We start from the raw sequence: 16,093 nt of genomic DNA on the forward strand, positions 1-16,093 counted from the left end.
TATATATATATATATATATATATATATATATATATTGTCCTTGGGATAGGGGAGAAAGAATACTTCCCGCGTATTCCCTGCGTGTCGTAGAAGGCGACTAAAAGGGGAGGGAACGAGGGGGCTGGAAATCCTCCCCTCTCGTTTTTTTTTTTTTCATTTTTATTTTCCAAAAGAAGGAACAGAGAAGGGGGCCAGGTGAGGATATTCCCTCAAAGGCCCAGTCCTCTGTTCTTAACGCTACCTCGCTAACGCGTGAAGTGGTAAATAGTTTGAAAGAAAAGATATATATATATATATATATGTATATATATATATATATATATATATATATATATATATATATATATATATATATATATATATTTTTTTTTTTTTTTTTTTTTTTTTTTTTTTTTTATACTTTGTCGCTGTCTCCCGCGTTTGCGAGGTAGCGCAAGGAAACAGACGAAAGAAATGGCCCAACCCCCCCCCCCATACACATGTACATACACACGTCCACACACGCAAATATACATACCTACACAGCTTTCCATGGTTTACCCCAGACGCTTCACATGCCTTGATTCAATCCACTGACAGCACGTCAACCCCTGTATACCACATCGCTCCAATTCACTCTATTCCTTGCCCTCCTTTCACCCTCCTGCATGTTCAGGCCCCGATCACACAAAATCTTTTTCACTCCATCTTTCCACCTCCAATTTGGTCTCCCTCTTCTCCTCGTTCCCTCCACCTCCGACACATATATCCTCTTGGTCAATCTTTCCTCACTCATTCTCTCCATGTGCCCAAACCATTTCAAAACACCCTCTTCTGCTCTCTCAACCACGCTCTTTTTATTTCCACACATCTCTCTTACCCTTACGTTACTTACTCGATCAAACCACCTCACACCACACATTTTCCTCAAACATCTCATTTCCAGCACATCCATCCTCCTGCGCACATCTCTATCCATAGCCCACGCCTCGCAACCATACAACATTGTTGGTACCACTATTCCTTCAAACATACCCATTTTTGCTTTCCGAGATAATGTTCTCGACTTCCACACATTTTTCAAGGCTCCCAAAATTTTCGCCCCCTCCCCCACCCTATGATCCACTTCCGCTTCCATGGTTCCATCCGCTGACAGATCCACTCCCAGATATCTAAAACACTTCACTTCCTCCAGTTTTTCTCCATTCAAACTCACCTCCCAATTGACTTGACCCTCACCCCTACTGTACCTAATAACCTTGCTCTTATTCACATTTACTCTTAACTTTCTTCTTCCACACACTTTACCAAACTCAGTCACCAGCTTCTGCAGTTTCTCACATGAATCAGCCACCAGCGCTGTATCATCAGCGAACAACAACTGACTCACTTCCCAAGCTCTCTCATCCCCAACAGACTTCATACTTGCCCCTCTTTCCAAAACTCTTGCATTTACCTCCCTAACAACCCCATCCATAAACAAATTAAACAACCATGGAGACATCACACACCCCTGCCGCAAACCTACATTCACTGAGAACCAATCACTTTCCTCTCTTCCTACACGTACACATGCCTTACATCCTCGATAAAAACTTTTCACTGCTTCTAACAACTTGCCTCCCACACCATATATTCTTAATACCTTCCACAGAGCATCTCTATCAACTCTATCATATGCCTTCTCCAGATCCATAAATGCTACATACAAATCCATTTGCTTTTCTAAGTATTTCTCACATACATTCTTCAAAGCAAACACCTGATCCACACATCCTTGGGGTGAGAGACTATCAGTAAATTTTAGGGAGAATAAAAAGATGTTCTGGAAGGAGGTAAATAGGGTGCGTAAGACAAGGGAGCAAATGGGAACTTCAGTGAAGGGCGTAAATGGGGAGGTGATAACAAGTAGCGGTGATGTGAGAAGGAGATGGAATGAGTATTTTGAAGGTTTGTTGAATGTGTCTGATGACAGAGTGGCAGATATAGGGTGTTTTGGTCGAGGTGGTGTGCAAAGTGAGAGGGTTAGGGAAAATGATTTGGTAAACAGAGAAGAGGTAGTAAAAGCTTTGCGGAAGATGAAAGCCGGCAAGGCAGCAGGTTTGGATGGTATTGCAGTGGAATTTATTAAAAAAGGGGGTGACTGTATTGTTGACTGGTTGGTAAGGTTATTTAATGTATGTATGACTCATGGTGAGGTGCCTGAGGATTGGCGGAATGCGTGCATAGTGCCATTGTACAAAGGCAAAGGGGATAAGAGTGAGTGCTCAAATTACAGAGGTATAAGTTTGTTGAGTATTCCTGGTAAATTATATGGGAGGGTATTGATTGAGAGGGTGAAGGCATGTACAGAGCATCAGATTGGGGAAGAGCAGTGCGGTTTCAGAAGTGGTAGAGGATATATATATATATATATATATATTTAATACCTTGCATTTGACGGCGTTAACCTTCCTGAGTGTTGCAAAATTTGGCCTACTGTTTATTATGGTCTTACTGATGTTGTTATTGTACTGGAAAGCAACATTACAAGAACAGTTTTTCAGAACATGTCTTAGATTAGCTAAGTTGGGAGAGAGGGCAACGCTAAACAGTAAACACAGACGAGTGAATCAGGGTCTCGTAAGCATACCAGACGAGCTACCTATTTGTGTGGCAATGGCCTATGAATACTCACGGCCGGAGATTTACGTCAGCATAAAGTGGAGGACGTCATTTGTTACTGGAGGGTCGTTTGAGTTATTTGCGGTAGAGACGCTTTTTAACTCAGCGGGATAGGGAAAAGATCCTCCCGGGGTACACGTTCGCTGAGCCGAAGTCCCAGCTCAGTGGCGACAACACTTGTGTAAATCTATGACTTGTAAGGTCACGGCGGAGCGAAGTATGGTGGCCGTGTTTTAGTACAGACTCTGTGACTCAAAGACCAAAGCGCATTCAAAGATCTTCAGACAGAACTAGCAGAGTCGGGCCTCACGGCCCCTCGTCTATTCACTCCTGCAGAAGGTTGCTACACCCTCCTCTAAACACCATCATGCCATCACAACTTGGTCACCACACCCTTCCCCCGCTGGCTACCACACCCTCCCTTACTGCCATCACTCATTCCAACCCTGGCCATTACACCCTCGCCTCGCCACCACCACCAATTTCTTCCATCCTGGCCATCACACCCTCCCTACCTCCCTCACCACCACTCTATAGCCACCACACCCTCCTTTACCACCACCGTGCACTCTCTCCATGCCAACTACCCTCTTCCTCACCACCACCACTTCCTCCTTGTCTTACACATCCTCCCTCACCACATTACTTCATCCTTCCACAGCCTCCACATCCTCCTTGGCCACCATCACTCCCACTATCCCTGGGCACCACACCCTAAGGCGCAAATGATGTATATCATTGGTTTAACCACTCCTCTCTGCTGGTGTCCTCGACATAACGCCATATATTTCCTGCATCACCTTGCCGCTCAGCTATATAGGAATATTCTGAAATAATTTCCCGAAGGTATATCACCCCAGCAGCTAGCAATTTCTATCCTGCCAAGCAAATGGATGAATTATTGACAGCTTTATATGAGGGTGTTAGTCCTTGTGCGTCAGGTAGCTTCATGGCTGTATCTATAGACTGGGAACGGCCGCACGAAGAGTAAATGGAAGCAAGGAAGAGGCACAAATAAAAGAGACTAAGGACAAGAGACATGAGGCTTCGAATGGAAGACCGCACTATATGCATGTTTTATGTCACTATATGCATGTTTTATGAACTGTAGCCGTAGAGACAGGAAGTCATACAGATCTTCTATTTAAAAGAAAAAGAAAAAACAAAGATTCATTTCGATACACACATACTCGTGTATAGGAAGTCACATAGATGGTAATGTTCTCAAGGTAGAAAATCACATCAAAAAAATCTCAGCCATCCTTATTGAGCACAATCCTTGGAAAAGGTTAAGGATCATGATGTCAGTTTGGAAATAGAATGTTATGAAATACGTCAGCCTTAGGCGGGAGACGAGCTGTTAAAATTGCATTGCACTCTGATATGTCACGTTTTCTACGACGAATAAAAATTACAGTATTATGTAATATTTGATGAAATATGATATCGTGTTTATATAACAGCAAACAGATGATGCTATCAGTACTATATGATATATGTAATATATATAACAAGGAAATGATCTCTTGAAATAGAATGCTCCTACATAACTTAGGTTAAAAAGCTGCGGGAGACAGGACGAGGAATATTGCGTCTCGTGTGAGGTAAAACCTCTAGATGACTGGTTATGTTGGTGGATCAGGACGACCAGGTACAGCCCCTGAAGTAAGCAGATGATGGAGAGGCCCTTACACCCATTATTCTCCCACAGTCTGAAGAGGAAAATAAAGATATCTATTGGTGCTATACGTACGTGAAAAGGGCAATCGAAAGAGATTGACGCACAAGACCAAAAAGGACAGAGATAGAGAGAGAAACAGAAAAGTGAAAAGCGAGTGGTCTGGGTCAATGCAGGATATAAACAGGAGGGAACGTATATGGAGGAGAAAGAGATTCATAATGGAAGTCTGGAAAAAAAGACGTATGAAGAGAGGGAAAATGTTACAGTGTTTGGATGAGCACCACTTGACCAGTGTGTGGAAGGCCTGAGGGAGTGAGAACGGACACAGAACCCAGACAAATCTGTTTTGATGGCGTGAAATATAATGGACGCCTGACGATGCGTGAAGCAGTAGAGTAGGGAAAGATGGGGAGACTGGGTGCCACAGGAATAAAAGATTCTGATGGTGTGCGTGAGGGCTGGGGCATTACTGAGGCGTAAACTTTACTTCTGGCTCTTGTGTAGACGAAGTTAGGGAAGACCGGGAGGAACACACTCCCCTTCTGTTCCCTCACATGCAGGAGCAATGCTCCGTGTCGTAGGGAGGAACCCTGTCCCTTGCTGTTCCCTCACATGCAGGAGCAATGCTCCGTGTCGTAGGGAGGAACCCTGTCCCTTGCTGTTCCCTCACATGCAGGAGCAATGCTCCGTGTCGTAGGGAGGAACCCTCTCCCTTGCTGTTCCCTCACATGCAGGAGCAATGCTCCGTGTCGTAGGGAGGAACCCTGTCCCTTGCTGTTCCCTCACATGCAGGAGCAATGCTCCGTGTCGTAGGGAGGAACCCTCTCCCTTGCTGTTCCCTCACATGCAGGAGCAATGCTCCGTGTCGTAGGGAGGAACCATCTCCCTTGCTGTTCCCTCACATGCAGGAGCAATGCCCCGTGTCGTAGGGAGGAACCATCTCCCTTGCTGTTCCCTCACATGCAGGAGCAATGCCCCGTGTCGTAGGGAGGAACCCTCTCCCTTGCTGTTCCCTCACATGCAGGAGCAGTGCCCCGTGTCTATTACACCACTGTCGCTGTCACAGGTGGACGTACACTGGGAGTGGGCTAAAGTGAAAATAGGAAAGAGTGAAAATCTTTTCGTCAGCAAGTCTACAGATTCATTTTTCCGATGCAGACTTTGCGATATTGATACCCAAAGGCTCCTGTTGAGTTACATAATATACACATACCACACAGACCCAAGGAAATAAGAAAAAAAATGAAATACAGTCCCCTTAAAAGCAGAAGAAGAAAAGAAAAGCAAGGATGAAGTTCTCTCCCCACCCTCCACTCCCTCCGGCAACACCGAAGTAGAAGAAAATACCTTGCAGGATTAACATATCTAAAGGAAATTTCTATAGGAAAGTCATAAGGTAGAATGAACATGAATATGTCATGCATGCCATCACCAACAACATGCATCCTTTCACTTTTTGTTATAAAGACAGTACAAAGGATAAGCTTGAGCTCCAGCCTCTCGACTTACCATGTATGTACATTCCGGGTGTTAAATAATGATACAGCCATTCCCACTTACATTCTCAAAGCAAGCGACATGGGTTAATCAGTGCTGGTATGTTGCCGCAACATGGCCGGGGAAAGATCAGTAGTTGAGAAGGTAACACGATATACCACTACGTTATGATAACTGATTTAATGAATCATTCAGGACCGGAGAGTGACAAGTGATGATTAAGCCTAGTTTTGAAGATATTAAGGGTGTTGCTCTGTGTTACACGCATCAATAATGTCGTTCATACGGTCCAGATTAATTCGGTTTTATTCCATTTTCTCTCGTTGGTAGCGCTGGCATTTTCGTAAAGACGTTTACAATATCGACGTTGTTGAATCCTTACGGGTTTTTAACATTCTATTAATGTACGTAAGGAGAACAAAATCAATTCTCGTAGTCTGTCCTTATGTGATTTGTTACGCAAGAAAGGAACCAGTTTAGTTGCTCGTCTCTGCACTACTTCCAGTCTAAGAAAATCCTAACTAAAGTATGGGGTCTAACTAAGATACAGTGGCAACATCACATCCTTGTTTTCGTATGAAACATTTTTGTCAGTAATTCCTAATATCCTGTTTGCTTTCTTGGCAGCTTCATTACAGTGCTGGGAGAATTGGAAACTGTTGGAGGGAGCGGTCCTTAGATCTCTCATACTAGAGGTGTCCTTTATCTTTGGGCCATCAGTTCATACCTGATTTTTTTGTCGAGGTTTCTCACTTGCAACAGCCGACATTTATTGACGCTAAATGGCATTTGCCATTTTCCAGACCATTCACCGATTTCATGTAGATCCTCTTCGCACTCTCTTTTGGCTTTTTGGGTAGATCTCTTCACGTCTCTCCTAACTGTGTTACATTGTTTTCCAATATATGGGTCATTGCCTGATTTCTTAAGCTTGAAAAGTTTATTTCTGCGTCCTTATAGCTCATGCAATATCTGGGGAGTACCATTCAGGGTTGCTGTTGGCTTTGTAGTTTCTGTCGTCCGTGGAAATGAATGTGTCTCGTTGATGCAATAACCGACTCTTTGAAACTGGCCCATAATTCTTCTGGGCATGAGCCAGCATGGGTGAGACTCTTCAATGCGTCGCGCAACCCATTAAAAACCGCCCTTTTAAAGTTAGGGATAATATGACTGGTTTTAGAGGGATTCTAACTTAACCATGTTATGGTCACAAGTCGCTAGATGTTCGCCAACACTGGTGTTCGTTACTCAGAACTCTCAGGAAGCAACAAATAACTCAAGTATATTAGCTTCCCTCATCACCCTGGTGATCCTTGGTGGAGGAAAGACTGTCTTCGACAAAGTCGATAAGTGTAGTAAACTCATCTCCTACACCTGAGAGAGCCTTCTAATTAATTTCTAGAAGATTAGAATCTCCAAAAAATGATCGAGTATTAGGGTTGTGTTGCTCGTTGTAAACTCTCGTATATGACAGTGTCAGTGGCTGCTGGATGACTTGGACGTCTATACACACCGTTTATGTACAGCTGGGACAATTCTGTGCTAATCTGAGACCACAAGTGTTCAATAGCGGCCGATGTTGTAGTCTGCATTGCGATGGGGTTCAGGTACGATTTACGTCCAGTGTAGTTTCGCTTCCTCGACCGCCACATTCCCTTTCAAACATAACTCACAGTCGGGCAGTTTGTACTCGCTCATTAGATGGTTATTGTTTTGTGTTCGGAAATGTTTCTTTTAAGCTAACCATAACAACTGGCTCACTGTTTACCAAACAATACAAATCAGCTGTTTTATTTCGGATGGATCTTATATTTATGTAAAAAAAGTCATATTACATTTCTTTACATACTTTCTGTACGAGACTACTATTCCCACTCATGCAAGGAGCAGTACACTGTGTCCTAAATCGAAAAACCAGTGTTGATGAAAGGTAACTGAATTGTTTTGTTTTCCTGTAGACATCTGGCATTTTTAATCTGTTGAAAATAAAGTTAGTTATGGTCGAGTAAATTGCTGAGAGAGGGAGTCTGGTGTCTCAAACCTGGCCGGAAGAGTTGTGGTGGAGAACACGTGTGCCATTTGTTATGTTTGTGCGTGATTCTGTGTCGCTGGTGGGTAGCAAGAACTGAGTACTGGCCAGTGGAGAGGCCTGGTTCAGTGCATCACTCACATTAAGGTCTTCGTTGTGGTCTGGCCTCCACTTAATGAGTGAGGTGGTCGGATGTAACGGAGGAAGTATCACTGATATGGGAAAAAGGAAAGCAAGAACAGTGAAGATTGTGAGAAGAGCCTGACACTAAACCTTTGTTAGATTTTAGAAGCTTTTCACGAGTTCTGGGCAAACTGAGAGTGAGAAAAGACACGTCAGCCATGGTGCAATAATAGATGAACCGTCGCTGTCTTAACCAGGCTGTGCCTGAGTGACACTCCTGTTACTACTGTCTGAACCCGTCTATGTCTGGGTGACACTCCTGTTACTATTGTCTGAACCCTTCTATGTCTGGGTGACACTCCTGTTATTACTGTCTGAACCAGGCTGTGTCTGAGTGGCACCCCTGTTACTACTGTTTGAGCCCTTCTGTGTCTGGGTGACACTCCTGTTATCATTGTCTGAACTCTTCTGTGTCTGGGTGACACTCCTGTTATTATTGTCTGAACCCTTCTGTGTCTGGGTGGCACCCCTGTTACTACTGTTTGAGCCCTTCTGTGTCTGGGTGACACTCCTGTTATTATTGTCTGAACCCTTCTGTGTCTGGGTGGCACCCCTGTTACTACTGTTTGAGCCCTTCTGTGTCTGGGTGACACTCCTGTTATTACTGTCTGAACCAGGTTGTGTCAGGGTGACACTCCTGTTACTACTGTCTGAACCAGGCTGTGTCTGAGTGACACAGCTGTTCGTTGCTGGTAAACAGAACTCGGTCTGAACGATAGATAAAGAGTAGAGTTGTTTCTGAAGGGAAGATAAGATTTCTAGGAGAGGGAGAATGATATCCAGGAACCAAGAGTTTGCCAGAGATATTCCTGTGGCATAATCACCAGAGGGGGTATAGAATAACGGGATTTTCTTGATCTATGAGGTGATTATTTTCATGACAGTGTTTAGCCATTGCATTTTCGTGGTCATCCCTGCAACGTCATTGAATCTGTCTTAATTGCTAATATCAAGAACTTAAATGTGTCCCCAGGCAATTTTAAAGCCCATTCTAGCATTAACCAAATCATTATGAGAGAATTGACTGAACGCGAAAACATTAAAAGAGAAGTTGTTCAAGACGCACCCAGCTACCCAGGTCAACCCTCGCCACGTGACCCCCTTAATCACTCTCCCTCACAACGGTTATGGTCACACAAAGCGGACAGTGCTTGGTCTATAAAGACTGGTGTTGGACGGCGAGACTGAAGTGTTTATGTTGGAATTTGAATAGCTTTGTTAAGTACTGGCACCTGACAAGGTGGATTGTCTCCACGAAACATGTCATGCCACAAGCATAGAAAAATTACATGTTAAATAGAATTGTATGAACTCCTACTGAAGTGCGATTTCACCTTCACATATATATATATATATATATATATATATATATATATATATATATATATATATATATATATATATATATATATATATATATATATTATCCCTGGGGATAGGGGAGAAAGAATACTTCCCACGTATTCCCTGCGTGTCGTAGAAGGCGACTAAAAGGGGAGGGAGCGGGGGGCTGGAAATCCTCCCCTCTCAATTTTTTTTAATTTTCCAAAAGAAGGAACAGAGAAGGGGGCCAGGTGAGGATATTCCCTCAGTGGCCCAGTTCTCTGTTCTTAACGCTACCTCGCTAACGCGGAAAATGGCGAATAGTTTGAAAAAAAAAAAAAAAAAAAAAAAAAAATATATATATATATATATATATATATATATATATATATATATATATATATATATATATATATATATATATATATATATATATCACCCGGACAGCAGCGACAGAAGGACTTCTTCGAAGTGATATCTAATCAACAAAGTGAATTCATCCCATCTACCAGACCCTGTCTTTTACCACCTAAGTCTGATATACAGCAAAAACAACATTGTCTTTTAAGCCAAAATTATCCTCCCATAGTGTTTCTTCTCCCAAGATTCGACCCACTAGAACGACTGAGATTTCTCATGCAGTTTTCTGTCTTAAAAATATCATCACCCTGATTTCCATAAATAATCATTTACATATCGAAATGAATATGTTAGTTCTCATTAGCAGGAAAGCTGACCGATTCCTTACCTTCACAGTTACGTCACTGCTCATTAAGCATTCACAGGATGTGGCTTTCTCATTGTTTCATTAAGCTTCTGACCACCATTTCCAGTAAGTTGCGTCTTGTCCTTTCATAGATACGTGTCTTCTCTCTCTCTCTCTCTCTCTCTCTCTCTCTCTCTCTCTCTCTCTCTCTCTCTCTCTCTCTCTCTCTCTCTCTCTCTCTCCCTCTCTCTGTTCTTATTTCTTTGTACTTTGTATAAACTAAATGTCCCTCATCACCAAAGTACAAACTAAATGTCTCTCACCACCAAAGTACAAACTAAATGTCCCTCGCCACCAAAGCACAAACTAAATGTCCCTCGCCACCAAAGTACAAACTAAATGTCCTTCACCACCAAAGTACAAACTAAATGTCCCTCACCACCAAAGTACAAACTAAATGTCCCTCACCACCAAAGTACAAACTAAATGTCCCTCGCCACCAAAGTACAAACTAAATGTCCCTCGCCACCATCAAATCCCTCGCCCCCATTCCCATCTCTCTTCGGGATGGAATTCAGATTACCTTCTCCTTTGTTCTGACGTCTTCTGTATTTCTCTGGTCACGACCCTTTCGCTTTTTCTCTAGCATATCCTCCACTTCTGTCTTTTTTCTTTTTTTTTTCAACAACTTGTACCTTTCTTCACCCTTTACCGTCCCCACCCAGTGTCAGTTTCTGCATGATGATATTCTGTAGGAGGGCCTTCGGCGCCTTTTTGGTCTTCGAGCCAGGAATCCATACCGTGCACTGGCTTCATACATCACTCCGCCGTAACCCCACAAGCCACACATATATCCAAGTGTTGTCGCGACTTCGATAGGACCTCAGCTGTGAGATCTTATCCCTCTGGAGAAACTTTCTCAGTCCGCTGAGTCTTGCCCTCGTCTCCACCGCAAGTAACTCAAACGACTCTCCAGTAACAGCTGACGTCCTCCACTTTATGCTGACGTAAATCTCCGGCCGTGAGTATTCATGGGCCATTGCCACACAAATAGGTAGCTCGTCTGGTATGCTTACGAGACCCTGATTCACTCCTTTGTTGCGGGGAGGCTGAGGCAGGGATCTCCTGCAGGTGTCGCGGCAGCAGGGAAACGTGTGAGCATCGGTATTACGTTGTCCTTGATACTGATATTAGACTATGCACATAAGCACTCAGGTCCCCCAAGACTGAAAGTCTGTATATAGATTCTGGTGAATTCCCAATAGATTCAAGGCACATAGAACTTGGGTTAGAATATCTCTGTAGGCTTAAACGTACACCATCTAACCCCTAACTTTAAGTATGTTTTTGTGGCTACGAAGGCTCAGGTATTTGATCAACATCAAAAGTTCTCTGAACATCTTGATGCAAGATCAGAAAGTGTCATTAATGAGAAATGATTTAGACATAAACTCGATTCAAGATCTAGCTTTTGCTTGCTTTACTTCCTAGGTTCCTGAAACTAAACTTTGCAGGGAGAGGAAGATAACATCTAAAAACATCACTTCGAAATAGAAAATAATCAGTTCCATCAGCACGACATTGTTTATGCTACCAGAATGTAGATAATTACTGAAGGCTCTGTGTGTGTGTGTGTGTGTGTGTGTGTGTGTGTGTGAAGAATGTATGTGAGAAATACTTAGAAAAGCAAATGGATTTGTATGTAGCATTTATGGATCTGGAGAAGGCATATGATAGAGTTGATAGAGATGCTCTGTGGAAGGTATTAAGAATATATGGTGTGGGAGGCAAGTTGTTAGAAGCAGTGAAAAGTTTTTATCGAGGATGTAAGGCATGTGTACGTGTAGGAAGAGAGGAAAGTGATTGGTTCTCAGTGAATGTAGGTTTGCGGCAGGGGTGTGTGATGTCTCCATGGTTGTTTAATTTGTTTATGGATGGGGTTGTTAGGGAGGTAAATGCAAGAGTTTTGGAAAGAGGGGCAAGTATGAAGTCTGTTGGGGATGAGAGAGCTTGGGAAGTGAGTCAGTTGTTGTTCGCTGATGATACAGCGCTGGTGGCTGATTCATGTGAGAAACTGCAGAAGCTGGTGACTGAGTTTGGTAAAGTGTGTGGAAGAAGAAAGTTAAGAGTAAATGTGAATAAGAGCAAGGTTATTAGGTACAGTAGGGTTGAGGGTCAAGTCAATTGGGAGGTGAGTTTGAATGGAGAAAAACTGGAGGAAGTGAAGTGTTTTAGATATCTGGGAGTGGATCTGGCAGCGGATGGAACCATGGAAGCGGAAGTGGATCATAGGGTGGGGGAGGGGGCGAAAATTCTGGGGGCCTTGAAGAATGTGTGGAAGTCGAGAACATTATCTCGGAAAGCAAAAATGGGTATGTTTGAAGGAATAGTGGTTCCAACAATGTTGTATGGTTGCGAGGCGTGGGCTATGGATAGAGTTGTGCGCAGGAGGATGGATGTGCTGGAAATGAGATGTTTGAGGACAATGTGTGGTGTGAGGTGGTTTGATCGAGTGAGTAACGTAAGGGTAAGAGAGATGTGTGGAAATAAAAAGAGCGTGGTTGAGAGAGCAGAAGAGGGTGTTTTGAAGTGGTTTGGGCACATGGAGAGAATGAGTGAGGAAAGATTGACCAAGAGGATATATGTGTCGGAGGTGGAGGGAACGAGGAGAAGAGGGAGACCAAATTGGAGGTGGAAAGATGGAGTGAAAAAGATTTTGTGTGATCGGGGCCTGAACATGAAGGAGGGTGAAAGGCGGGCAAGGAATAGAGTGAATTGGAGCGATGTGGTATACCGGGGTTGACGTGCTGTCAGTGGATTGAATCAGGGCATGTGAAGCGTCTGGGGTAAACCATGGAAAACTGTGTAGGTATGTATATTTGCGTGTGTGGACGTATGTATATACATGTGTATGGGGGGGGGGGGGGGGGGTTGGGCCATTTCTTTCGTCTGTTTCCTTGCGCTACCTCGCAAACGCGGGAGACAGCGACAAAGTATAATAAAAATAAAATATATATATATATATATATATATATATATATATATATATATATATATATATATATATATATATAATTTTGTATGTAGCAATTATGGATCTGGAGAAGGCATATGATAGAGTTGATAGAGATGCTCTGTGGAGGGTATTAAGAATATATGGTGTGGGAGGTAAGTTGGTAGAAGCAGTGAAAAGTTTTTGTCGAGGATGTAAGGCATGTGTACGTGTAGGAAGATAGGAAAGTGATTGATTCTCAGTGAATGTTGGTTTGCGGCAGGGATGTGTGATGTCTCCATGGTTGTTTGATTTGTTTATGGATGGGGTTGTTAGGGAGGTGAATGCAAGAGTTTTGGAAAGAGTGGCAAGTATGCAGTCTGTTGTGGATGAGGGAGCTTGGGAAGTGAGTCAGTTGTTGTTCGCTGATGATACAGCGCTGGTGGCTGATTCGGGTGAGAAACTGCAGAAGCTGGTGACTGACTTTGGTAAAGTGTGTGAAAGAAGAAAGCTGAGAGTAAATGTGAATGAGAGCAAGGTTATTAGGTACGGTAGGGTTGAGGGACAAGTCAATTGGGAGGTAAGTTTGAATGGAGAATAGCTGGAGGAAGTGAAGTGTTTTAGATATCTGGGAGTGGATTTGGCAGCGAATGGAACCATGGAAGCGGAAGTGAATCATGGGGTGGGGGAGGGGGCGAAAATTCTGGGAGCCTTGAAAAATGTGTGGAAGTCGAGAACGTTATCTTGGAAAGCAAAAATGGGTACGTTTGAAGGAATAGTGGTTCCAACAATGTTATATGGTTGCGTGGCGTGGGCTATAGATAGAGGTGTGTGGAGGAGAGTGGATATGCTGGAAATGAGATGTTTGAGGACAATATGTGGTGTGAGGTGGTTTGATCGAGTAACTAATGAAAAGGTAAGAAATATGTGTGGTAGTAAAAAGAGTGTGGTTGAGAGAGCAGAAGAGGGTGTTTTGAAATGGTTTGGTCACATGGAGAGAATGAGTGAGGAAAGATTGACCAAGAGGATATATGTGTCAGAGGTGGAGGGAACGAGGAGAAGTGGGAGACCAAATTGGAGGTGGAAAGATGGAGTGAAAAAGATTTTGAGTGATCGGGGCCTGAGCATACAGTAGGGTGAAAGGCGTGCAAGGAATAGAGTGAATTGCAACGATGTGGTATACTGGGGTCGACCTGCTGTCAATGGATTGAACCAGGGCATGTGAAGCGTCTGGGGTAAACCATGGAACGTTTTGTGGGGCCTGGATGTGGAAAGGGAGCTGTGGTTTCGGTGCATTATACATGACAGCTAAAGACTAAGTGTGAACGAATGTGGCCTTTGTTGTCTTTTCCTAGCGCTACCTCGCGCACATGCGGAGGGAGGGGGTTTTCATTTCATGTGTGGCGGGGTGGCGACGGGAATGAATAAGGGCAGACAGTTTGAATTATGTATATGTGTATATTCCTATGAGTCCACGGGGAACATGAAACACGAAAAGTTCCCAAGTGCACTTTCGTGTAATAATCACATCATCAGGGGAGACACAAGAGAGAAATATAACAGTCAGTTGATATACATCGAAGAGACGAAGCTAGGACGCCATTTGGTAAACATGTGATTGTCCAAAAACATGTCATCATCTAAGTCATTCTTTCCTTACTTATCCATATGTCCCAATAATTTCAGCACATACCGGTCAGTTTTCCCAAACATACTTCGCTTACCACTAAACCCTTCTCTTACCCAGTCATTTCTTACTCGATCAACCAATGCAAACCACATATTGTCTTGAATCATTCTACTTCCAATACGTGTAATATCTTCCCTACCGTTTAGGGCTCACGACTTGCAGCCATACAAAACCGTCGGGACTACAATACGTAAGATCAAACATACTCATCTCAGCACTCACCTTCCGCCATTCTTCACACAGCCTCCCTCGGTACCTCCCCACACAAGTTTCTTTTCCAAGATCACTCACTTCCACCACCCTCTTCCCATACACGTTATTTCCCACTTTCCTAAAGTCTCTACAACTAACATCCTCCCCTCATCGAAGTAGTGGTTAGACAAACCCACTAACAACCTCTCTTAGCACTTTTACATCCAATGATCTCCCTCTATCATGCCTACCAATCAAAGCTAATAATGCCCGTTCACCATCACCCAACTCACTCACATGTTTCTGTTTTCAAATCAAGTATTGCCAATCACCAGTCCTTTTCCAGCTCACAATTTCATACACAATACACAAATAATGGTTCCCTCATTTGACATATTAACAACTCTTGAATTCCAATCACCCGTCACTATCTGTTACTCCCTTACATCAAAATTGCTGACACACCCTTTCAGCCCCTCCCCCCAAAAAACTCCTCTTCCTCACTCCTCTCGTTACATTTTCAGCTACATCAGTATGGGGCTCCCTTCCTTACACTCCTTCACATTCTTCCTTCAGCATAAAGTTCCACCACTTCTTTTACCTTATCCGTCGTACATTCCCAAACCATTCATCCTCCTTCCCCTTGAGCCTTGTTTCACTTAGACCCAGAACATACAGGCTCCTCTCCCCAAACATGCTATGGTTCCCTTCCTCTCATCCTGGTTACATACACGCACTTTCAGACACCAGAACTTGGCCCTTCGAGGGAGATGGGCACTCCTCACTTGGCTCCTTCTGTTCCATCTTTTAGAGAGAGAGAGAGAGAGAGAGAGAGAGAGAGAGAGAGAGAGAGAGAGAGAGAGAGAGAGAGAGAGAGAGTTGGATTGATCCAGTGCAAGAACGACTAGGCACTTCCATGACCACCAACCCACACAGTTTTGCTTTTGATAGTCGTGATCATTGTTATATGTAAAAAGAATTGTCAAGGAACTTGTTTCATATATTTTTCACCCTACACTTTGGCCAGTGCATGTCCTCACCGTTCTTTATGAAAAAGTTGAAAAATATGGATTCTTGTTAAGGGCTGTTGTAGGCAACATATCAATTTAAATTGTCGCTTCTACTTTCTTAGTTTTTACTCAAAGAAAAACAATATC

This window comes from Panulirus ornatus, chromosome 22 (genome assembly GCF_036320965.1).
Source record: "Panulirus ornatus isolate Po-2019 chromosome 22, ASM3632096v1, whole genome shotgun sequence".
Lineage (NCBI taxonomy): Eukaryota > Metazoa > Arthropoda > Malacostraca > Decapoda > Palinuridae > Panulirus > Panulirus ornatus.